Raw genomic sequence first — 26,977 nt, forward strand, 5'->3', positions numbered from 1 at the left:
AAGAAATGTCCCCGGAAAAACATCTCCGGAAACAATGCCTCCGGAAAGAAACATCCCCCGAGGAAAAGTGTCCATTTTCCAAGCAGAAAAAAATGTCCTGAGAGAAGTTCCACTAAAACAAAAGTCCCATTACGTCCCGAACGCCTCCCACCTATCCCCCTGCGATGTGCAGCTTCCACTCGGCAACTGTTGATGGAGTTAAAAGGACCAGCAATAATGCAAGATTGCACGCTGCAGCAATTCCACCTATCGCATGAAAGTGTCTAACAGACTCTGGGCGTTCATCCTTCCCCTGGTGCTGTGCCAAACGTAATGGCTGTCGTTGAGTACCACTAAGGCTCGCGGACTGAGCGGCGATGTGGCACAACCACTCTTGACGTTTTTAGAGGACGGTAGCGAAACCACGATGATATAAAGGACTCACTGAGGTGGAGCAATTGTCTAATCGCTAATTCCGTCTGTACATTCACTGCACCACCGCCATACACTCACAGCAGGGAGTCCATAAAAAAAATTGGGGCGGCGGAAAGGGAATTGCCGGAGGCACGTGTGTCCCTGGATCGTTCGGGGCTTCAGCGAAGTCACCTGCTGAAATACTTTGTTGTGTGGCTTTTCCTGCTATCACCCGCTCTACATAACCAGAGGAAATGCTTCATGCTTAAATCTATTCTAAAATTCAAGTAAGAGTTCAATAAAGGCGGCAATTTTTGTCGAATGAATTTTTCACTTTGGGACTTATTTTTCGGTGACACTTTTGCTGCGACAGCAATACTTCGACAGCCAAAGCGAGACCTCGAGTGGCCGCCGACGCGCCGTAGCCAAGGTAGATGTACTATGGTAGCGTAGGCTGCATAGAAGCCCATATGGTCAAAACATGGCGGCTTATGGTACGCAGCCAGCGCCATCTTCGAAATGAGTGGACAACTAAAAAGTGACGTCATAATTAAAACAAAAACGCGACGTCGAAGTAATGTGTTTAATGACGTCATATTCGTGACGTCAGCGTCACGTGCTGCTTGGCGGGAAAAATAAACTGCTGAACGCCGCGACGCTTCAGCGCGACACCCGACACGAGAACGAAGAAAGAAGACACGACGAGTGCCGACCACCAACGCTATCTTTAGGTAGTCAGTTCTCGTTGTGCCTTTTTGAAGCGAAAAGCTTCATTAGGCTCGTCAACACCGCGCTTCGCGTGGGCCACCCCTGGGCGCCGCTGCGGCGCGCCCTTCCTCCTTCTCGCCACCCCCTCCTTTCTCCTCCTCGCCACCTGTTTACCCTTCGCCGCTGCTAGCGGTTCTTATCGCGTTATCGCAAGGCGTTGCGATAACGCCCGAGAGAGGCCGCGCGCCGCGGCGCGCGCTCCGTCCTAACTTCTCCTCCTCGCCATCGGTTAACCGCTTAAGACGGTTGGGACGGTTGGGACGGCGGTCTCCGTCCCAAGAGAAGGTTCTTTCGCAAGGCGTTGCGAGAACGCACGCGTGAGCGGCGGCGGCGACCGTAGAAGAGGCGCAGACATTCGCCATGGAACTAAGAAAAGAAGACCCAGAAGTGGTAGCGAGGGAGTTGGCTCAAAATCTACACCGCTACCGTGGTGCTCCCAGTGCATTGTGCGCGAACTGCGACAGCCATGACCTCAAATAAAGCATAACTGCAGCTTTTCGCTTGTATGTCCAGGCTTAACCAGAGCTAAGCAACTGCCAATTTTTCCTTCGTCCTCGCCTCAGGTGTCGAGCTGAATGTCAGGGTTGTAATGTGGCAACATGACAACATTACAGGTTATCGCTCCCACATCGTGCAACCACACACCTCTTTTCTTGCGTACGGGGGCCCCATGGCCACAGACGATGCCCTTTTGGGGAATCGGTGGGCTCAGTGGCTGTGCCACGATGCAGTCACTTAACCCGTTCTGCCTCGCCATGCAGGTGATCGCTCCCCTCTGGATTACCATGCTTTTCCCCGCCCCTCTGCCTGCCTGTCCACCGGACATCTCGCCGGAATGGACGCCCGCTCCCAACCGAACCGATATGTGCCAGCCTTGCGCCATCACCGCTTCGGCCGATCGTGCGCTGACCTCACCAGTGCACTGCACCCTCGACTGACAGTTGGAAACAACATCCTCTTCCGCTCCAGCTTTTAAGCAGCTTCGGCCACCGGCGTCGCTTTGTGGGCTCGGTGGCTGTGCCACGATGCAGTCGCTTAACCCGTTCTGCCTCGCCATGCAGGTTAGTAAACCATGTTGTATTTAAGCTAAGAAATCTAGTGATTACTTTTTGATACAGCTGCCAAGCCCGCAGTGCTGCCTTGCCATTGTAACTGAGTGTTCTGATGTCATTATTTCCTTGCTTTTGTTGTCCGGCGACATAGAGACTAACCCCGGCCCTGCCTCACTCGAAACTGTAGTTACGGAACTTAAAAAATTGTCCGCCGGTCAGTCGACATTAATCGCGGAAGTTACAGACCTCAAAAACTAGTTACTAACAACAGACAACCTTATTTCTGATCTAAGCAGGCGCATCAGCGCTCTTGAAGGTCATTACCAAACCATACCGTCACTACGCACAGAGATAGAAGGCCTAAGCACTCACACCACCCAGGCAACTCGCCAGCTCTGTGATCTCGAGGATCGCATAGACGAAGCAGAAAACCAATCACGAAGAAACAACCTCATATTCTAAAACATTCCGGACCCTGACCCATCTGAAACGTGGGCCGACTCTGAAAAGCAACTAATTTGCCATTGCTCCGAATTTTTGGACATCTCCCTCGACCCCAAAACAATAGACCGCACTCGCCGTCTTGGGCGCCACGAACCTGATCGCTGCCGTCCGTTAATTGGCAAATTCGCACTTTTCAAAACGAAGGACGAAATTCTAGCTAATGGCCGCAAATTCAAGGGCACTGACTACTCCGTCGGTGAAGATTTTTCACGCCGCGTTCGCGATGTGCGCAGACACCTAGTTACATTTGCCAAAAGCAAGACTAACCATTTTTCTTTGCGATACAAAACCCTGTTCATCGGTTCCCGACGATATATCTTCGACGAACCATCGCAATCTGTAAAAGAGATACCATAGCGGTTGCTGCGCCGCCAGCCCCCCAGCCGCTCATGTACCTGCCACCCCCCAGTCTAATCTCTCCTTTTCGGCTGTTTTCACAAACATACGTAGTTTTCTTCCGAAACGCGAAATCATCTCCAATCTTGTGTGTTTATCCACTAGTAACTTGCTGATACTTACCGAAACATGGCTCACTAGTGGCATCACCGATACTGAAGTTCTTGCTGACTTACCGAATTTTAACCTTTTTCGCAAAGATCGCACATCCGCTCGAGGTGGAGGCGTTTTCATCGCAGTTAACAATCAGTTCTCGTGTACAGTTATTAATATTCCATCAGACCTTGAGATAGTATGGCTACTTTGTCGCGCTGCGCCCCAAACCGTACTGCTGGGCGTTTGTTATAGAGCGCCAAATACCAACTCCGATTTCTCTCGAATTCTTAATGACGTCATCAGCCAATTAACGAGGAAATACCCAAAAGCGCATATCATTCTTTTTGGAGACTTCAATTTTCCAGATATCAACTGGCAGACACAGACAGCAGTCGGCAACAGGGAAGCGAATGATTTTATCGAGGTCTGCCTAAACTTCAACTTAACTCAAGTGGTATCTGAACCGACCCGCGTTACAAACATCCTAGATCTAATCCTGACTACCCACCCGGCAGCCCTCTCATCTATCACTTATCTACGCGAAATCAGCGACCATAAAGTAATCCACGCCACATTTGAGTTCCACCCATCACGACGCCAGAATCAAAACAAAACTATTCGCCTCTACGACAAAGGAATTTATGAAGCCTTTAGTCTTGAATTAAACCAATATCTCACAACATTCCAAGCATCTTTTCACGATCATTCAGTAAATGATAATTGGTCCCGTTTTAAGAAAAAGGTTAGCGAACTAACCGATAGATACATCCCCAAAATAAGCTTCCACTCGGACCGCCAGAAACCATGGTATACCAAAACGATAAAAAGGCTCGACAATAAAAAGAAACGCCTTTTCCGTGCGGCAAAATTAAAGCAGTACGACGAGTGCGCATGGGAAAAATACTATACAGCCGAACACACCTACCTATCAGCAACGACCTTCCACTGTATCCAACCCGACATATGAGCAGTGGGAGGTGGCCCTGACCAGCGAGACCCTGGATCAGCAACTTAAGTTGGTTCAGCAAGTCCGTCAGTCAGCTAAAGCCAGTGGCGCCTTGGACTAGGGGTGCCACCCAAGTTGCTCGAGCAACCTTCCTCATTTTAAATAAAAGTTTTCTCTCTCTCTCTCTCTCTCTCTCTCCCCAAATTGTTGACTTCTAATCCCGGAAAGTTTTGGCAGGTCATAAGTGAGCACCCGGGACATACTCTAACTAAAGAGTGTGGAGAAGAAGCTGATGACATTGAGTGCGCTGACATTTTTAATAACGCCTTTTCATCTGGGTTCACTAATGAAACTCACCCACCAATTGCAACTTTCGCCGTCAATACAGTGTCCAGCATGCCTGCTATCGCGTTTTCTGAAGCCGGCATTTCCTCGCTCATTGAACACTTTAAAACTTCATCATCGGCCGGCGTCGACGAAATTAACTCCAAAATACTGCGCAACACTAAGAATATTTCTGCAATGTACTTATTCTTATTGGTTTCACAGTCGCTTTCTACAGGTTCCATTCCGGATGACTGGAAAGTGGGAAAGGTCATTCTCGTCTTTAAGTCCGGTAACAAAGATACTCCGTTAAATTACCGTCCGATATTATTAACTAGCATACCTTGCAAAATCATGGAACACGTCATCTATTCTCAAATCATGGACTTTCTTGACGCTAACAACTTCTTTCATCCCTCGCAACACGGGTTTCGCAAAGGTTTGTCATGTGAAACTCAACTGGCCATCTTTCTTCATGACGTTCACTCCAACCTCGACCTAAATTTACAAACTGACGCTATTTTTCTAGACTTTGCTAAAGCATTTGATAAAGTTCCCCACAGGCGTTTACTGCTAAAACTAACCATGCTAAAACTGCATCCTAACGTCTTATTGTGGATCGAAGAATTCCTTTCTAACCGCTCCCAGTTTGATCTCGTTAACAGCCAGAGTTCCAACCCTCTTCCAGTAACATCAGGCGTACCCCAAGGTTCTGTACTTGCTCCCCTCGTATTCTTAATCTATATAAACGACTTACCCTCAAACCTGGTTTGCAATGTTCGTCTGTTTGCAGACGACTGCGTTATTTACCACACGATTTCCGACACCTTTGATCAATTACAGCTCCAAAACGACATTGACACAGTGCATGCCTGGTGCGATGACTGGCTAATGTCGCTTAATCCTAATAAATGTAAACTTGTATCTTTTTACCGCCGGCGTAACCCCCATATTTTCCCTTACTCCGTTGCTAACGTTCCACTAGAATCTGTATACTCATACAAGTACCTCCCCGCAGGGAGGCGTCTGCAGCATGCAGACGTTGGTGAGTGGCGACACCACGGGGTTAACCCGAGCATCCGCAGGGACATCCCCGCAGGGGGATGATGGTGAACAATGCGTCACCACGGACCCGAGCATCCGCGCTTAGCCGTGCGTGGCATCGCCGTGTCCGGGGAAAAGGGAATCCTGGTGGTTGAGCCGATGCCGAGCGTTTGGACCCTTAAGGCCCCTCGGCGGAGGCAACACACCACTTTGGCCCCAGCTTCCTGCAGACGGCACCTCCGGCCTGACCCGACCGGGGGAAATCGGCAGTCGCCTTTTCCTATCCTCCCCTCTATCTTTCACTTTCCTATTTCCTTTCTTACAACTTTCCTGTATCCTCCTCTCTTCTTTGTTTTTTCCTTCTTTCCTGGCGGCGAGGGTTAACCGTGTGTGACCAACTACCTTGAGTTGAGTCATATTAGGTTATAGTTAAGGTGTACAGCTGGCGTGGGCAGGACTTGCTTTCAAGTTCCTGTCGCGTCCCCCTGTTGGGCTCCATGGTGGGTGGCTGGCACCATGACCGAAAAACCTCAATTTTTTATGGCTCCCCCCCTTTCAAAACTTGATCGCTCTCTCAAGAGAGGGCGGACCGAAGCAGAGGACTTTTTTCAAAAAAGAAAAGTACCATTTCCAAAATTTCACGTCATCCATAGCAAAACAGAAGAAACGCAAGCAAGGATAATATCCCCATTCCAAGTCTCAAAACGCTTGACGGATGCCTTAGGCCTTGGCTACAAGGTGTCAAAAATGGCCAGTGGCGACTTACTTCTTGAACTGCGCGACAGCATACAACACTCAAAAGTTGCAACAATTGTATCCATTGGGGACATCCCTGTCTCTGTGACCCCACATCGGTCTCTGAATACTGTACGAGGCGTCATCTCTGAAATAGATTTTGTCCACCTTTCTGAAAAGGAAATGCTCGAAGGACTTACTGACCAAGAATTTATAGATGTCCACCGGATCAAGATCCGGAAGGATGGCAAAGAAGTGGACACCAAACACCTGATCTTGACATTCAACTTGAGCACATTGCCCGAATCCATTGAAGTAGGCTACCTGAAAATAAATGTAAGACCGTATATTCCCAACCCACGCAGATGTTTCAACTGCCAGAGATTTGGCCACGGCTCACAGAGTTGTCGCGGCCGCAAAACTTGCGCAAAATGCTCTTCGAAGGACCACCAATCCGAAGAATGTGTTGCTAACCCACGGTGTGCAAACTGTGAAGGAGACCATGCTGCCTACTCCAGAGCTTGTCCTTCATGGAAAAAAGAAAAAGAAATTATTACTCTCAAGACTACTCAAAACATTTCTTTCAAAGAAGCACGAAGGCAATACGCTCAGACAAACAAATTCTCCTTCACTGCAAAAACAAACTTCGCCGATGTGGTGCGTGGGCGCGGCGCACCACACCAGGCTTCGGCACTTGTCCAGGTCACACGTAGTGAGCCTGGGGCGGGGCCATCCGCGCCGTCTGGTGGAGTAGCTCACGCTACTCCGCCTACCCCAAAGGAGGGGACGCAGACCCCCGGGTCGGCGGGCCCAAAGACCTCTTCCCACAGGTCGAGGTCTAACTCAAAAATCAATGCGCCTCCTGCACGGTCGTCCAGTGCCTCTGCAGAGGCGATGGACACGACCCCGGGCAGCCCCTCACCGTCCACGTCGGATGGTCGGCGGAGCTCCCTGGATCGGTCAAAAAAAGACAGGCTCCGAGTCACGGGGCCATAAACAACTTGATCTAGCTTTTCAATCAGTACAAACACAAAACTAAGATGGCTTTCATAATTCAATGGAACTGTAGAGGAATGTTGAGGAACTACAGTGATATAACTCATATTCTAGGGTCAGTGATGCCTCAAGCCCTATGTCTCCAGGAGACCAATCTTGGTCCACAACATTCAAATATCTTAAAACATTATACAACTTTTAGGCGTGATCGCGAACATGCAAATAGACTCTCGGGAGGCGTCGCAATCATCATCCAAAGCGGCGTCCCGGCTCAAGAAATCAAACTGAAAACAAAACTTGAGGCGGTTGCGGTTAGCGTCATCAGCTACAAAACCATAACAATATGTTCTGTATATCTTCCCCCACACATCACATTAACATGCCAAGATCTAGAAGGCCTGATCGATGAACTGCCGGAGCCATTCCTGGTAGTTGGCGATTTTAACGCTCACTCTCCGTTTTGGGGAAGCGAACGCTGTGACTCTAGAGGCCAAACAATCGAAGATTTTATACTTTAGAATAATGTCTGTCTTTTAAATACGGGAAAAGCCACATATTGCTGTCCAAGCTCAGCAAAAATGAGCTCTCTCGATTTAGCTTTCGCATCACCATTACTTTTTAAAGATTTTAAATGGGATGTTTTAAATGACCCCATGGGCAGCGATCACTTACCTACCGTCATCAGGCTCTCATCGTCCACTCCAATCATCCCCACAAGGCCACGGCGCTGGAAAATTCAGCTCGCCGACTGGTCACTTTTTACAAAAAGTGCCACTCTGGAAAAGGAATTTTGTGACGACCTTAGCACAGATGAAATTAATGAGAAGTTTACTGAATGCATAATATCGGCCGCAACACTCGCTATACCACAAATAACAGGACTTGCACAAAAGAAACACAAAGTGTGGTGGACAAAAGAATGCACATTAGCAAAAAAACAACAAAACAAAGCCTGGAGCGCTCTGCGTCGATATCCCACTGCAGAGAACCTACTCACCTTTAAGAAGGCAAAAGCCAGAGCGCGGTATGTGCGAAGAAATGCAGAGAAAACCTCTTGGAAGAAATATGTCTCCTCAATAAATAGTTCAATAACATCAAAGAAAATGTGGGAAAAAGTGCGTAAATTTACTGGTGACCATACCCCTTTCACACTTCCTCTCTTGACAGCACCCGGGACACAAACATCTTTAGAAGAACAGGCCAACATACTGGGCGAGCATTTTGCTGAGATCTCAAGCTCATCCAACTACACAAGCACATTTCAAAAACACAAAGCAATAGCTGAAAAACAAAAATTTCCATCTGGAGCAGGTGTTCATGAGGATTATAACCAGCCTCTCACACTACAAGAATTAAATAATGTACTATCTTCTGGCAAAAAGACAGCACCGGGACCAGACAACGTGCATTACGCTATGCTTGCACATCTCTCCGAGGCTGCTGTAGAGGCACTGTTAAAATTCTTTAATAAAATCTGGATAACTGGAAATATACCTGACGAGTGGAAAAAAGCAGTCATAATACCTTTTCTCAAACCCGGAAAACCACCAGCAAGTCCTAGCAGTTACAGACCAATAGCCCTCACCAGCTGCATTGCTAAATCTTTCGAAAGTGTAATAAACATTAGATTGACCTTCATACTTGAATCTCGGCAACTATTAGATACACACCAATGTGGGTTTAAAAAAGCATGCTCGACCACAGATCACCTTGTCCGTCTAGAAAACACCATCCGGGAGGCGTTCATCCACAAGCAGCACTGTATTGGGGTCTTCTTCGACTTGGAGAAGGCCTACGATACTACGTGGAAGTTCGGCATCCTCCGGGACCTAGCAGAGCTAGGTATCCGCGGCAGGATGTTGAACTGCTTGAACGACTTCCTGGCTAACCGCACATTCCGAGTCCGCCTAGGAGCAACTCTCTCCATGACTTTCACCCAAGAGAACGGCGTACCCCAGGGGTGCATTCTAAGCACGACACTCTTCATAGTAAGAATGAATTCCTTAGCTAAAGTAATACCCAAGTCCATAATGTATTCAGTCTATGTAGATGACCTACAAATAGCATGCACGTCCTCCAGCATATCAACCTGTGAGAGACAAATACAAATCACACTAAATAAACTAGGTGCTTGGGCAGACATAAATGGGTTTAAATTTTCTCCTCAAAAAACAGTAGCTGTTCTTTTTTCATTGCGACGAGGCCTACAGGTCGATCCCAATCTATACTTGAATCACACTGCGCTACCAATTAAACTAGAACACAAATTTTTAGGCGTAACTTTCGACAAGAAACTCACATTTCTACCACATATTAACAACCTTAAAAAGAAAGCTTCTCAAGCCCTCAATATCTTAAAAGTTCTCTCACGGAAGCGGTGGGGGTCCGATAGAGCAAGCCTTTTACAAATATATCGCTCTCTGGTGCGCTCCAAGCTGGACTACGGGTGCATAGTATATGGTTCGGCAAGAGCATCCTACTTAAAAAGATTAGACCCCATTCATAATCTTGGCCTGCGCCTATCATCTGGAGCATACAGAACATCACCAGTAGTTAGCCTTTACGTTGAAACTAATGAAGCCGCTCTTGAGGATCGAAGAATCGCCCTTACATGCTCATATGCCTTAAAAATCCGTTCTCTTCCGAAACATCTCTGCCATCCAGTTGCCACCAAGTGCCCATCTAAAAGATTATTCATCAACAAACCACATTCTATCAGACCATTACTGCTGCGCTTTGAAGATAAATGTGAAGAGCTAACAATACTAGATGCCCTACCGAATATTGCACAAAGGAATGAATATTTACCACCATGGTACAGCCTGCCTTCAGTATGTGACCTCACAATGACACATTTAGATAAAAAGCAAACGCCAAATGAGTACATATTACAGGAATTCTTTGCACTACAAGAAAAGTATGACACTTACATTGAATTTTATACCGATGGCTCAAAAACAGAAAGTCACGTTGGAAGTGCAGTAATCCAAGGAAAAAACAAACAGATAATGCGACTACCAGAATTCGCATCGGTTTTTACTGCTGAGTGTTATGCCATCTTTGTAGCTGTGGAAAAAATAGTAAGAGAGAATATCAAAAATAGCATCATTTACACCGATTCCCTGAGCATGCTCAAAGCACTGCACTCCAGAAATGCTGCTGAACCCATAATAGGTAACATCATACATAACATTGTTAAAATCACAAAACAAAAACATAACATTAAATTCTGCTGGGTTCCTAGCCATGTTGGAATCGTAGGTAATGAAAAAGTAGATGTATGCGCTGCACAAGCCCGGAATGGCCAAATAAAACAAGTGAGCATACCGCACAGGGATTGCTTAAAGTTTATCAACAGTAAACTCAGAAATAAGTGGCAGGCCGCATGGCAAGATCACGTAAACAACAAACTACATTCTGTGAAGCCAATTCTAGGGGAATGGCAATCATGTCGGCATCAAGAACGTTTTACCGAAGTTATTTTATGTCGGCTCCGCATTGGACACACCCACCTCACGCACAGCTTTCTACTAACCAAAAAAAAACAAACCTCTCTGTGAAATGTGTGGTTCCGAACTCACAGTGAACCACATTTTAATTTCATGTGTCAAACTAGAAGAAATAAGAAAGAAATATTTTACAACATTTTATAGGGAAAGACTCCCATTACACACCCCATGTTACTTTTAGGCGATCGTGCACTGGTTGACATCTCATGTATTTTTAGGTTTCTCAAGGAAGCCAGCGTTTTAAACAAACTCTAAGTATAAAAAGCTTCACGTTTAGCAAAAACTCCAAACCTTGCGTTTGGCGCATCATAGCCTCAGTTGCTTTTGCGCCATTAAAATCAATATAACTAACTCATACAAGTACCTAGGTGTCACTTTGTGCCAGAATCTCTCCTGGCGCTCTCATGTAACGAACATCGTCGCATCAGCTAACCGGTCATTGGGTTTTTTGAAACGTCATCTACGGCACGCCCCTCAAAGTATTAAACTTCTTGCCTGCCAATCACTCATTCAACCAAAACTAGAATACGCATCTGCTATCTGGAGACCGCAACAAGCATATCTCATCAGTTCACTAGAATCTGTCCAAAATCGCGCCACGAGGTTCACTCATTCTGCCTATTCATACGACATCAGTGTATCGTCACTTAAACGACAATCAGGTTTACCAACTCTTGCCCATCGTCGTCGCATTGCTTCTCTTAGTCTGTTTCATCAGTTTTTTTACAGTTCCCTCGGACAACCACCCTACATCACACCGCCCGCTCGCATATCTCATCGCACCGGCCATCCACTGCAAGTGTGATGCCAACGCGCCCGCACCGTCACTTTTTTCGCATCTTTTTTTCTTCGCACTGCTAAAGACTGGAATGGTCTTCCCCACGACGTTGATGCCATCACCTGCCAATCAAGTTTTGTGAACAATTTAAATATGCATTTCATAAATATCATGTAAGCAATCATATTCAACCTATATTTGTACTCCCACCCCTTATGTAATGCCCCTAAAGTGGGGTCTTTAAGGTAATAAAGAGAGGTGAAGTGAAAAGCGACAGAACCGCACCCAACCGAACGAAACTACACAGAAGCGCTGGCAAAAGGGAAAAGTGGAAACTGTACACGAACGATGCACACCAAGAACTCGAGCAACAAGCAACGAGGAAAAAGTAGGGCTAGCAGAATCGAGTTTCAAACAAAAGCAAGCAGAATGGTCCAAAGATATGACAAGGGTATGACATCAGAGCACCGTCAACCTTGGCATCGTCCCGCTGCCATTGCCGCTGCTCTGAGCGATGCTGTCATAAAAATTTTTACTGAGCAAGCGCTATACTTCCTAACAAAATGCACACAAAACATTTTAAAAAGGAATCACTGCAATTGTTTTTGAATGCTTTTGAAACACAAAATATGTCCTAATAATATTCCTCTTCTACTCGTGTCTGTCCACTCATTTCATTTTGGCGCTTTAGTTCCACTAATTCGATGTCGGTAGCACTTGGTTCTGGACCGCATTCGAGCTCCGGCTTCGCGACCTATTTCAATTGACCTTGCCGTAGCTACGTGGACCTTGAGCCGCCGCCGCGCCTAGCAGAAGGCGCACCGTTTCCCAGTAACGCGCTCGCTCCGCCCCCTCGCCGTCGCCTAGCAGAGGGCGCTAGCTCCGCCCTCTCTCCAGCGCTCGCTCCAGGAGAGGAGGTGATGCCTCAGGGTATATACCGGTGCGCTTCGGTTCGGCTGAACAGGTGGTAGTAGAAAACATTTATTATTCACAAAAAGGTAGATAAAGAGGTGAAAATACAGATTTTGGGTGGAGTCCTTATTTCAGGACCCCAGTGTCCACCGCTGTTGCTCGTGCTTTGATTATCAGATTACGCTGGGTCGGCGAACCAGAGCTAAGCAGGGCAGACTCCCACTGCTCCTCGGATTGATGATTGTCTAGGTCGGGGGGCTTGGCACCGGAGCAGCCCCATGTTACATGGTATGTTGTTGGAATTCCGCCACACCAGGGACAGATTCCATCATATCTATCGGGGAAGATGATATGGTATTTTTAAAGTGTTTTTGCCGACATGTCAGTCGATTGCCTTGTGTGTCTTCAGGCGTTCACACCTGATTGTTCTTCTCGTACATGTAATGAATGTGGCAACCGATACCATACTGGGAAATGCTCTGGTGATTCAAAGACTGCCTTGAAAAGCATGCCTAACGACAAGGTGCAGGCATGGTCTGGTCCCACATGCAGAACTTCCAAATCTCGCTTAACTCGTAGTCAGGCGAGTGCAGAATCTGATCGCAAATCCGATGACTGCGCAGAACCATCGCTGACGGACGTCATGGCTAAACTGAATCTGGTACTTCTTCGCCTAGAAAGACTAGAACAGGGACAGGAAGAGCCAATGGCAGAACACGAGTCAACACAAAATAGCATTATCAGACAAAGTGAAACAATTGAGGCCATAGAAAATTCGACTGTTTGGTTTATGGGGTTTAACGTCCCAAAGCGACTAAGGCTATGAGAGACGCCGTAGTGGAGGGCTCCGGAAATTTCGACCACCTGGGGTTCTTTAACGCGCAGTGACATCGCACAGTACACGGGCCTCTAGAATTTCTCCTCCAAAGAAATTCTAGCCGCCGTGGCCGGGATCGAACCCGCGTCTTTTGGGTCAGCAGCCGAGCACCATAGCCACTGAGCCACCGCGGCGGCAGAAAATTCGATGCAGATGCTCTCACCTAAGTATGATGAGGCACTGGCCACTCTCAGTTCGCAAAAGGAGGACATAAAAGATCTCAGAAAAAAAACAAGCGACTTGGAAAGTGTGATACTTGATAAAGCCGCACAAATTGATCGGTTAGAAGGAGCAGTAGAGAGGTTGGAACTGTACTCAAGAAAAAACAACTTGGAGATCCATGGTGTGAAACAGAATGATAATGAGGATCTGAGGGCAACTCTTGGTTCTATAGCAAGCCAACTCGGGCTAGATGTTCCCAGTCCTGACGACATCGAGGCAGTTCACCGAATAAAAGGTAAAGACAAGACAGCTCCTCCTATATTAGTTCGCTTTGCAAGGCGGGAAACCAAGGAAAAAGGATGGAAAAAAAGAGTGCACTTTTAGAACAAGAGGAAATTTTTTTTTTTAAACGAGAACCTAACACCGGCTCTAAAAAGGCTTCTCTGGCAAACGAAAACTCGAGCAAAGGAAATGAGTTACCGCTATGTTTGGCTTCGAAATGGGCGCATTTTGGTAAGAAAGATGGAAGGTGCCTCGGTAATTCACGTGAACAAAGAGGAAGATTTGAGCGCAATAATATGAAAAACAAAATGTGCAACTTATCAAGACTCAAGGTTAACCCCAGCAAAGGGGGTTTGTTTTATGGTCGCATTGCCTGTGATTTCAGCAAGATGTGCTTGAATCGTGAACTACAATTTTTACTTCACCATGGAAAGACCCATGTCTAACGATAAGGCTGCAAGTACTGGCCTCATGACGCCGCATGATTTGATAGCACCAGTCGCCACTAGTAAGGAGCAAATTTCATGCCTACATATCAATGCTCAATCAGCTCTTAACAAAGAAGACACGATCACAACGTTGCTTGATAGTTTTATCTTCAGTTTCGATGTCATAATGGTCACCGAAACATGGTACCGCAATTAATGGGAAGTGTTAAAGCTACCTGGCTAGCAGAAGAGCTGAAATCTGGGTTAGTTGCTACATTATACTTAAGAAAAACAGCCAAAAAGACGGGGACAAAGGAGAGACGAGGCACACACAACGACTGGACTATCAACTGTGCTTTATTGAAAAACAGCCAGTCTCCCAGAAAACCCAACAGAGCATGCGCAGCTCAACGGCACCGCAAAACCAGCACAAAAAAACAACAGCGAGCTCGTAAGATAGTCAAGCTGCAGTGTCAACGGGACAAGTAACCTAATTCTTTCTGCATCAACGTGATAGAAGCCATGCTAACACAGTTATCTCCATGACTGCTAATGTGAAATGCTTCGACGATTTACCGCTCAACCTTACCCTTGCCTCTACCGAGAAAAGTGACATTCGAAAACAACGGGTAGCACCCGCAATCGCGGCAATGGCGAGGCAAGTTTGCCACCATAGCATGAAGTCAAGTTTCGACAACCAGGTTAAGCGTTTGCAAGAGGCCGGTTTCCCAAAACCGCTTTTGAATGCTGTGGCAGAGTCGTTGCTGCAAAGAATTAAGAGCCGTGACGAAAAGGTGGCTGACCGTACTAGGGCTGAAAGAAGAAAATTTGAGTTGATGCCTTATGTGCATGGGGCTTCCCACAACATCAGAAAAGTTGCTGCAAGAAAAGGAGTCAATGTTGTCTTTTCCTCTCCTTGCAAACTTTGAAGCCTTTGTTCACGTGTCGCGCGTGGCAGAACTAGACCACCTGTTTGTTCGACGCGGCATCAAAACTGCTATGTTCCTTGTGCGACACGGGTGGTTGATAAGATTCCGCTGACATGCGTAAAAGTTTACGTCGGCCAAACTGGACGGTGTATAAATGAAAGGCTACGAGAGCACCATAACTCTCTGACTCCGGCTGACGGAGCAATGAGGCTTGAGCATTTCAAGCCTCAAGTTTTTGATCTCGGCAGTAGTATCTTTGACATCATTGCAAATATCCGAGCAGTAGGATACTCCTTTCTTAAGCTCCCGCATTTCTTCCCTGAAGTCACGCCTCAAATTTTCAAGAGCCTTTGTCATCTCACGCAAGTGTTTTATATTTGTGGCGTCCTGTTCCGAAGGCACGCCGCCACCCTTAGCAGTGCTCTTTCCAGCATCTTTTCCCGCCATTAGACGTGAAAGCACATGCAGAATACAACACAGGTAACAGTAGTGGACTGTTCGGCAGCAGTGCATTACAAAGATTTACACAATCTGTAGTACAAAATTTCTCACCTGCGAAGGCAAAGAATGAGCGGTGATCAGATCCATGCTTGAGTGCACCGCTGCCGAACTGTGCAATGCAGTCTGTGTGGCCTCTTTTATAGCGTGCGCTGTCTTCGGGACGCTGCTGTCGAGGTAGTCACGGGACCAGGGCTCCAGCGCAGGCGCACTATCCGATGAACGCGTGGCAGTCCTAGAAGATTGACTTGATAATCCGATGTGATTTGGCGGGCTGCGAAGGCAAAGAATGGGCGGTGATCAGATCCGTGCTGTGAGTGCACCGCTGCCGAACTGTACTTAGAAGGCGGGGCCATCTTGAGCGCTAGTGAAACTCTTCATGGACTCGTTGTCACTGCTTACAGCGACAGCCGCGGACGCGTTTGCGCCTATATACGCCTTTGCTCGAGGGTTATCGGCAGTTGTGAGACGTTTACGACTCGGTTCCTTTGTGTCGATAAGAGCTCGCTGGGCCGTGAGCTCTGCCTTAAATGTCTCCAGTTGCCCAGCAAGTTGAGCCATTTGTGAGCTGATTGTCTGTAAGAGGGGTCGTACGCTAGAGAGGATACGGGATTCGATACGAATTTCCATATCGCTGATGAATGTGGGGGAGGCCTGGGGGGGTGTAGGCGTTAGAGGTGCAGGAGTGGGTTGGGAGGAGGTCGGCGGTGTGGTTTCAGGTGGTGGTTTCGCCGTGTTTCTTGGGGTGGTATTGGAGGGGTGATTTTTTGAGTCAATTCTACGATTTGGCTCTGCAATTTCGCTACTGTGCGCGCCAGTGTGTCACATTCCGCACATTTTGGTGGTGTGGGAACATTCTGAGGAGCAGGGGAGCCTTTAAGTTCTGCCCAGCTCACCTGTTTGTTGTTGCACTAGTTTGTTGTTGCGTTTCTGGCCTGGTTTCCCCTTGGACGGGGGATGCTGGGGAGCGTTGACGGTGGATTGGGTGTCGGAGGCCGACCTGGACCGGCTTCCGCTACGGCTGCTGCTACGGCTGGACGACTCGCCCTCTCTGCTGAACCATCTCCGGGAGCGGGATCGTGATGGGCCGTTCTTACGGCAGTGGCGTTGCTGGTCGGTAGAGGAGACCGAGGCAGGCGGCGGCTTGAGCGGTTTTAGCCGGTTTGGGCAGTCGCGGCTGCCAGTCGTGTGCGCTCCATCGCCCAAAGCGCACTTTGGCTGGCATCGATGGCCGTCAGGTTGATTCTTGTCCCCGCACTGCCTGCAGGCTGCGGTGTTTGGGTTTGGACAGACGTCGGAGCGGTGACCCGGCTGCATACACACGTAGCAGAACGGTCTCGCAGCGCGGTAGGGGAGGCACCGGATCTGCGCTCCTTCGTAGTAGACACATTTGGGGGTGGTGGGGCCTTCGAAGGTGAGCAGCATCGAAGATGTCTTGGCCATTGTTCTGGCGTTCAGTAGCGTGACGCCGCGCGTGAGGATGCGAATGCCGGCTTTCATTGCTTCGGGAGTCTCGCTGTCAGGGATGCCGTGTATGACTCCCCTCCGTTCTTTGTCGCTGTACGGCACGTATGCATTGACCGCGTAGGTGTGGCCGCCTAGTGTGAGGCCGACAATTTGCCTGATCTCGTTCGCAACATCGGGATCCGGCGTGCTTGCGATCAGTATGTTGGAGCCAGGGCGAGGTCTCGTGATGTACTTGCCGTTCACTTGCTGTGGGTGTTGGCAGGCGTTGCAGATGGCCTTGGAAATTCCGAGGTTGGTGAAGTTCTTAACGGCGACGCCTCGATGAGGTCCAATGACGATCGATTGTAAAGTCACTTTTGGGTAGAGATGGGAGACGGGCACGGGAATTGCGGCTCTTGAGGCTGGTCGCGGGGACGCGGTCTGTCATCGGGACATGCGACGAGACAGCGCTTCCGTTAAAAGGGCTGTCGGCAATGCGGGCGACGCAAGCAATCCACGGAAACCGGGCCGAGTAAAGGCCGACCCACATGGAGCGAACAGACGCTGCGAATTTCATGCGGCGCGGCGGAACGCCGACGCGCTGCCGCCGTGCTGCACCACGTACGGCGAAAAACAGGCGGCCGCCGCCGGACCGCAGCCGTCTCGATTTCAGGGTTGCTAACAACGGCATGGCTGCAACAAAAAAAGAAAAGAACATTTGTAAGCTTACTCTAAAGCCATTGTTTATTGGAGGGCGCATTCTCACTTTTTAGTTCAGCGTATGCTATCTCCCCTCTCCACTCCACCCCCACTCGGTTTCACCGGCGCGTCTCTGCTGCTAGCAGAGACGCAAAAATAGACTCAGCCTATAGTAGCACCATCTGGTTCTCGGGACAGAAACCATTACTGCAAACAAACCGGCTCTCCTCTTAAGGCTAGAAGTGGGAGAATCGTCACTCTGAATAAAAAAATAAAGCAAATTTATCACTTATAAGTTTTATTATAGGCAAGGCGAGACGAAGCGAAAGACCGGTGCTCCATTTACGGCCAGTGAACGCAGTGAAAAAGGCAGCAACAACGAGAATTCAGTCCAAAGCGAGGGGTCCGGCTTCGAAAGGCGCCGCCATGTTTGTCGCCGCGCGCGGGCGGAAGCCAGATGCGGGAAGAGAGCGCCCTCATTGGTCCGCGCTGACAGCTCGCATTCGCCGCTTCCGGTGAGCGGCTGACCGCCGGGCGAGCGTATCTAGCACTGCTTGGTCGGCGGCGATCGGCGGCCGGCGGCCAAGCGGCCGCCGCCGGGCGGCCGTTCGCAGGTTTTACGTGAGAAAACCGCTCCATGTGGGTCGGGCTTAAGGCGGTCGGAGAAGGCCTTGGCAAGAGAAGGCCACGTCGACGGTAAAGAGCCGCTCGCAGCAGCAGCAGAGGCGTCCCGGGCGGCCAGACTCGGGAAGGCTTCCCCCGGCGCCCCGTGAGGTTCGTTCGAAAGTCGGATCGAAGGTCGTGTTGGTCGGGAGAGCTCGGAAAGCACATCCGACTCGCACAGCTGCTGAGGAGGATCTCTCTCGGCTGAACAGGGGTATCTGTTGTTTCAGCCAGCGTCTTCGCTTCGGCGGACGCGGTTGTTACGACGGGCGTCTCTTCTTTCACTCTGTCTTTTAACTCTCCTCTGTCTGCCTGAAGAAGCGGCGGTGGCTCGGCTCGAGCCAGTCGGAAGGCCCGTGCACTTTCCGTTTCATCCTTCTCTCAGTCCCAACTACGACAACAACGGCTGAACAGTCTCGCTGTGGATAAAGCGAAGTGGAGAAAAAGAAGACTGACGGAGGCGAGGAAGAAACAACGTCCTTTCGCATTCTTTGAGGTCAACCAGAGTTAAACCAAAACAAATTTTTTTCCTACACCAGGCGGCGACTCCTGCGTTTCATTTTGTCGCCTCTTCTAGCTTTTGAATGTCCGAGTTCAGTGAAAGTAGCCTCTTTTCAATCATACATGGTCTGTTCTGAAAGTAGTAGGACTCATTTTTTAAAACAAAATTGATTCAAGAGAATAGTACAAACGATTACAATTTTTCAAGCTTCCGTACCTACACGCTGCTGCCAATGAGTTTTACAGTTTTCGTACGCCTCCAGGAACGCCTGGACCGGAATGCTGTTTCGCTCCCTCGTCACGGCCTGTTGAACCACCTCTACCGATCCGTGATGTTTCCCCTTGAGCGTCGATTTTATTCTCGCGAATAGAAAAAAGTCTGGCGGGGCCAAGTCGAGACTGTAGGAGGGCAGAGGCAGCGTTGCGGCCTTGTGCTGGGCAAAAAATCGGGGTCCTCATTCACATGATGAAGATCCTACGGGTTAGCCTTTTCCTCCTCTGACAACTATCCCGGCACCAACTTCGCGCACGCTTTCCTCATGGATAAGTTTTTGTCACGATGTCAAAAACTTGGGTTTGAGGAATGCTCAAGTCATCAGCAATCATTCTGATACTCATTCTACGATCATTGTTAAGTGAATGTTTCACTCGCTACACATTTTCGTTGGTCTTGCTGGTCGAAGGGCGTCTGGAGCGGTCGTCTTCCTCCACTCTTTCCTTACCTTCTCGGAACAGCTTGTGCCACTCAAAAAACACCTGATCTACCCATGGAAGCGTCACCGTAGGCCTCTTTAATCATGTTGTGAGTCTCTTTTCCCGTTTTACCTAGATTTACTCAAAATTTGGCCAGTAAACGCTCGATGATTCTGCGTGACGAGACGTTTCGACAGGGGTTCACAGTACAAGCGACCTCCCCTTTTCAACGGCCGAGAGCCGACTGCCGATTTTCCCCAGCATTTCCAATATCCCCCTTCAACGATCCTGCACGCGCAGACCACCTCTCGGCCGCCCGTTCGCCCAGGAAAAAACCAGTCCTACTACTTTCAGAACAGACCCTGTATAAAGCGGTCCCGTGTCCTAGGGGCCAACTTCTGTTTGTATTCTGCGTTCCTTTGAAGGGGTACAGGCACGAGCTTTTTGGTATGCGTTTTTTTTAGGCCTTTGACGTATCAAATAAAAAAAAGAAAGAGGCTTTCGTGCATCATGAAAATTTGCTCAAAATACCAGCGCTCAGTAATATTAGTCTACTACAAACGATTTTGTGCCCGCACTTTAGGCTTAGGCTCTAAAGATGTCCTTGGCATAACGGCCTACCTGTCAACCTGGACTACCACATTATAGTGACGTCGCTTCCAAGCACCGGTTGCTGCTGTGAAAAACAACCTGGTTCGTTGACGTCCCAGTAATCGAGGCGTGTGCCCCTTAACGTCACTCTAATCGAGTGGAAATGCCGGGCGGTACCAGGGACAGCATTCAAAATTATTTTAGCATAGCTTCAACTGAACCCTTGCGACTGACATTTCCTCATGCCCACGAAACTAATCATAGTTTGTTGCGCTCGAAATTTTATGTTTGTACCCCTTTAAGGACGCCGATCATCCACTTTTGGGCCCACAGACCACAACTACAGTTTCAGCGAACCAAAACAACTAACTTTGTCAGCTGAGTGGTGTGGTTACGTAAACCAGTGAATACTGCCACCTAGTATTGCCAGGTGGCGCATACAAAGTAGGGCTCGCGCCGTGTGGAATCTGTCGCCTTTGCTGCCCCAGCTTGCCTGGCCTTCCCTTTCGTGCCTGCTATTAAAGCCCCCTTCGTCAGCAAGTACGCTACAGTCTGGTGGAGGTGCTGGGTACCCGTGAGCCCATGCAAGAGACCCCTCCAGGCAGCCGTCGCGCCAGCCCTGTATCGCTTGACACCCCGGTATACATCGCTTCAGTCGGAGGATCCAGCGACTGCCCTCGGAGGTTGGACCATTAGAGAGCGGCGCATGGCGTCAGCCGCTCCTCTTCCTCTGCAAACCCCTGCTGCCGCGCCATCCCACTACACCTTGCAGACTCCGCGGATTCCCAGGACGTTCCGTGGGGAACTTTTTGAGGATGTGGAGGACTGGCTCCTTCACTTTGAACGCGTAGCTGCGTTTAACCAATGGAACGACGCAGCCAAACTCCGGAACGTTTACTTAGCCTCGACGATGGTGCTCGCACCTGGTTTGAACACCGAGAGGGCGCTTTAATTTCGAGGCATGAGTTCCGTCGTCGGCTGCTGGAGGCCTACACAAGCGCTGATCGTCGCGAACGAGCTGAGCGTGCGCTGCAATCCCGCATCCAGCTGCCGAACGAAAGCGTTCAGATGTACGTCGAGGACATGACGCGCCTCTTTAGAAGAGCTGATCCGGCCATGTCCGAAGAAAAGAAACTCCGGCATTTGATGTGTGGCGTCAAAGAACAGCTCTTCGCAGGCCTCGTGCGCAGCTCACCATCGACCGTCGCTGCATTACTTGCCGAGGCCGCGACGATGGAAAATGTTCTTCAACAACGTTCTGCGACTTACAACCGGCCCGTGCATGCTGCTGCAGTCACCGAATCGTTTGCCACCGCCGGGAGCCACCCGGACGATTTGCGCGAACTGATTCGCACCATCGTGCGTGAAGAGGTCCTCAAATTTTGCAGCCTTTCGCAGTCTGCGCTTGGTTCGATTTCCGCTCTTGTTCGCGAGGAGGTGCAACAGGCGTTCAGGGGTCCTACCGTCGAAACACCACCTCTGCCGGGAGATTACAGCCGCCCCACCTATGCCGAAGTTGCGAGACGCTCGGCTGCAGCTTCGCCACCGCCGATTCCAGTAACGCCTCCTGCACCGCTGTCCCCAGTTCCACCAGTCCCGTATTTTGACGATCGCCGAGCGCACTTGCGGAAGGCCGATGTCTGGCGCACACCTGACAACCGGCCACTCTGCTTTCACTGCGGAGAACCAGGCCATCTCTACCGCAATTGCTCTTATCGACGCCTCGGTCTGCAGGGCTTTCGAGCCGATTCGCCCAGACCCCGGTTTGGCCACCGGCCTCCTGCCATTGAAGACTTCCTCGCGGAACAGCGACTTTCAGCCCGTGCGCTGCATCAGCCGCGCTCATCTTCTCCGAGGAGCTCTTCCCCGAACCCGCACAGCTCCTCGCGAGCAGCACAGGGTCGCTCGCCGAGCCCTCGCCGGGAAAACTGAGACCAGCGACCTTCGGGGACGAGGTCGCTGGGAGTCGCTGCGCTGAAGACCTCCCGCCGCCGCCGCTACGCTCCGACCGTGAAAAGATAGCACCGTCATCTGACCAAGACAGCTCCGTTTCCTTGGACATACCTGTTCTTCTCGGCGGTCACAGAGTCAGTGCATTAGTGGACACCGGGGCCGACTATTCAATTATGAGTGATAAATTGGCGACTCTTCTAAAAAAAGTGCTTACGCCTTGTTCTGTAGTGCATCTCCGTACTGCCGGTGGTCATCTCGTTACTCCAAAGGGTATTTGCACGGCTCGCGTTCAGATTCAGGGATCTACGTTCGTCGTCAGTTGTGTAGTTCTGTGCAATTGCTCCCGCGATCTCATTAACGGCATTGACTTTCTGCGGGAGTATGGTGCTGTCATCGACCTCCGCCAACGAATCATCACCTTTTCTACCAGTAAAGCGACCCACCTCGCCGAATCGTGCCACCGCAGTGCCGCCCTTTGTGTTTCTGCAGACAGTGTCACGTTGCCGCCACGGAGCAGTGTTTTGGTTGAAGTCACCTGCTACGACTTGCATGACGCAGAAGCAGTCGCCGAGGCTAACCGTTCACTCCTGCTTACTCAAGGCATCTGCGCCGCTCGCAGTCTATTGACGCTTCGTGGTGGCCGGTCTGCGGTCCTGGTCACTAATTTTTCTAATGAGTACCTGCACCTTTTTGCAGGAACTGCTGTCCCTTCTGCCGAACCTGTTATCGATATTCCCGTTTGTTTTGCGTCCGCGGCAGCCGGCACTGACGAACCTTCTCTTGAAAACGTCGACATAAACTGCCACCTGTCTCGGGAGCAACGACTGGCTTTGAAACAGCTGCTGAAGGAATACAAGTCGTGCTTCGCTTCCTCCTCGAAGGTTCGTCAAACGCCCATCACGCAGCACCGCATCATCACCTATGACGACGCTCGCCCTATACGACAGCAGCCTTATCGTGTTTCTGCTAAAGAACGGGCGGTTATCCAAACTCAGGTTCAGGAAATGCTTGACGATGGCGTTGTTCAACCTTCCCAAAGCCCATGGTCTTCACCTGTAGTCCTTGTTAAGAAGAAAGACGGCACTCTCCGGTTTTGTGTGGACTATCGCAAACTGAACAGTGTGACCAAAAAGGACGTCTACCCGCTGCCGCGCATTGATGACTCGCTGGATAGATTACGGCGCGCTAAGTACTTCTCATCCATTGACTTAAAGAGCGGCTATTTGCAAATTGAAGTAGACGAACGGGACCGCGAAAAACCCGCCTTTGTGACTCCAGATGGCCTCTATGAATTTAAAGTGCTTCCTTTCGGTTTGTGCTCCGCCCCGGCTACGTTCCAACGGATGATGGACACCGTCCTCACAGGCCTCAAGTGGCAAAGGTGTCTTGTTTACTTGGACGACGTCGTAGTTTCTTTCGGAAACTTTTGACCAACATATCCAGCGCCTGCGGGCTGTCCTCGAAGCCCTCCGCTCGGCAGACCTTACCCTGAAGCCCCAGAAGTGTCATTTCGGTTACGAAGAGCTCGAATTTCTGGGCCACGTGAGCGCTGAGGGAGTGCGGCCGGACCCCGAAAAGACTGCCGCCGTCGCACGTTTTCCTGTTCCAACCGACAAGAAAGCTGTCCAGCGCTTCCTGGGTCTCTGTGCGTACTATCGGCGCTTTATTGCGGACTTTTCCACTATTGCTGAGCCGTTGACGCGCCTCACCAGGAATACCACCTCCTTTGTCTGGACCACTGAGCAACAGACCGCTTTCTCACGCTCCGCCACGGCCTTCAAACACCTCCCGTTCTTGCGCAATTCGACGAAGATGCCGATACCGAGGTCCACACCGACGCCAGTAACATCGGTCTTGGCGCTGTCCTTGTTCAACACCAAGAGGGCCCTGAGAGGGTTATCGCCTATGCTAGCCGTACTCTCTCCCGCGCCGAGAGCAATTACTCCACGTCTGAAAAAGAATGTCTTGCGGTCGTGGGGGCCACCATGAAGTTTCGCCCTTATCTATACGGCCGCCTATTCAAAGTGGTCACCGATCACCACTGCCTATGCTGGCTGGCCAATTTGCGAGACCCCTCTGGACGCCTGGCACGCTGGAGCTTACGGCTCCAGGAATTTGACATTACTATTGTCTACAAGTCCGGCCGCAGACACGAAGACGCCGACACACTGCCGCGTGTACCAGTTGATCCTGCCGACGCAGCGCCCGATGACGACCGCGGCTTCCTTGGTACTCTCACCGCCTCCGACCTACTGACTCGGCAGAGGGCGGACTCGGACCTTCGCCCTCTCATTGACACCCTTGAAGGTAGTGATACGGCTATACCTCGCCACTTCTCTCGACGTCTTGGCTCCTTCTGTTTGCGGCAAGGTATCTTGTACAAGAAGAACTCGAGAGGCAACGATAGACCTTACCTTCTCGTCATTCCAGCCGACCTCCGATCTGACGTTCTTTTCGCCTGCCACGATGAGCCCCCGTCTGGCCACTTGGGCTTTTCACGTACGCTCGCCAGAGTGCGGAACATGTACTACTGGCCTGGACTTTCTGCTGATGTCCAACGCTACGTTAAAAGCTGCCGAGAGTGCCAGTGCCGGAAAACGCCACCACTTAAGCCGGCGGGTTTTCTCAAGCCCGTTACTGCCACTCGCGCTCCGTTCGACCAGATCGGTATGGACCTCCTCGGATCTTTCCCTTTGTCGCAGGGCGGCAATAAGTGGATCATAGTTGCTCCCGACTATTTGACTCGCTACGCCGAGAGCAAGGCGATCCCTCGTGGCACAGCTTCAGAGGTCGCAGAGTTTTTCATGCACAACATCGTCCTGCGACATGGCGCCCCTTCGCACGTGATTACAGACAGAGGGACGGCGTTTACAGCGCAGCTAATCGACTACATCTTTCGGCTGAGCTGCACAACGCACCGCAAGACCACGGCCTACCATCCGCAGAGCAATGGCTTGACCGAACGATTGAACAGGACCCTTGCGGACATGTTTTCCATGTATGTAGATGTCCAACACAAAACTTGGAATGAGGTCCTGCCGTATGTCACCTTCGCCTACAACACCGCCCTGCAGGAAACTACGCGCTTTACGCCGTTCCGTCTTGTGTACGGACGTGAAGTCCAGAGCATGCTTGATGCCGTGCTCCCGTGCACGGAGAATGACCAACTCGCCCCAGACGCCCAACAGTTTGCCCAACGTGCTGAAGAAGCCCGTGAGCTGACCCGCGTGCACATCGGGCAACAGCAGAGCGCGGATGCGCGCCGTTACAAGCTTCGCCACCGACAGGTTCACTACAAACCCGGTGACCAAGTCTGGGTGTGGACTCCTGTTCGTCGCCAAGGCTTGTGTGAGAAACTGCTCTGCCGCTATTTTGGCCCTTACAGAGTGGTACGGCGTGTGAGTGAGGTTAACTATGAAGTGGTTCCGGACAGTGCTGCGCAACCGCGACGCCGACAGCCCGACTCTGACATAGTGACGTTGTGCGGCTTAAGCCGTACTATGCACGGTAACGCAACCGTGCTGATGTTTTCGCGCGCTTCAGTTGCGACACTTTGCTTGTTTTTTTTGTTTATCTCTTGTTTCACCCCTACGTCGACAGCAACAGCGCTCTTTTTTTTTCTTCATAAGGGGGGAATAATGCCACCTAGTATTGCCAGGTGGCGCATACGAAGTAGGGCGACGACGACGAAGTAGGGCTCGCGCCGTGTGGATTCTGTCGCCTTTGCTACCCCAGCTTGCCTGGCATTCCCTTTCGTGCCTGCTATTAAAGCCCCCTTCGTCAGCAAGTGCGCTACATTACACAACTCCTGGGAACCCCTGCAGACCACCTGGCTGATCATAACAATAGACATGGGTGGTTATCAACATTTTTCAAGACCCTAAGAGTCTATGGGCCACGCGAGCTCGAAATTGTTAACAATGCAAGAGCGGGGGCCAGTTGGTGCTTCATACTGATCAATTCGCGCTACAAGGAACATACACCGTAACTACAAGGAACATACACCAAACAAGGAACATACACCAAGGAACATACACCATGAACGACATACATGTACGTCATCCGTTTGTGTTTCCGTGTGTATGTTCCTTCTAGCGCGAATTGATCAGTCGAAACTGTGTGTGCAGGCTGGTTTTGAGTGCGATAAAAACTCACACGATGGACACCACTATAGCAGGAGACTCATCGATTGCGTTTTGAGGCGTCCAGTATATTTATTTATAATTTTTCTTTAAATATGAATGAATTTACATCGATTCCGCATTTTTCGACCACTCAGCGTGACTAGTTTACTAATTCGCACGTACTGCACCTTTATCCGGGGGCTTAGCATGAGTTGGCTACATAAAACGTTTTACAACATACAATTTCACGCACCAAGACCACATGGTAAAAATAAAATATGAACACAAAACCTCCGCATGTCACAACGACTCAGTTGCAGACACAAAAACAGAAAGTGATAACCAACGCTTGTTGCCTTGTAGAGAGTTCCAACTCTCCACTGTAAGCGAAAAGAAGCTGTATTAAGGCGGAAGCCTTTAATGTCTCATCGTTGTAAGCAGCAGTTGTCGACAGAAAATGTCACGCTTTTCAATTGGTGGAAACGGCCGTGACGTCACAGTGCGCGAATTTCAAACGGGGCCAATTGTACTATGGCTAGTAACCATGCAACCAATTGAAGGGATCGTATAGTGATGCTCCAAGTAAGTGGGACTGAGCTTAGTTAATTGCTTAATTACCCAATTAGCGTAATTAGCCTTACTAGTCAGGCCATATAAATAAATAAAACCGATGAAGAA

General features: G+C 49.8%; 1 pseudogene; it reads left to right on the forward strand.

Annotated features, from left to right (window-relative positions):
- The first annotated feature begins 1,871 nt into the window (after window positions 1-1,871).
- LOC149337823 (uncharacterized) lies at window positions 1,872-3,074 on the forward strand (annotated as a pseudogene).
- Window positions 3,075-26,977: the final 23,903 nt, after the last annotated feature.

The sequence above is a fragment of the Amblyomma mixtum genome, chromosome 7 (assembly GCF_055824585.1).
Source record: "Amblyomma mixtum isolate Tamu chromosome 7, ASM5582458v1, whole genome shotgun sequence".
Classification (NCBI taxonomy): Eukaryota; Metazoa; Arthropoda; class Arachnida; order Ixodida; family Ixodidae; genus Amblyomma; species Amblyomma mixtum.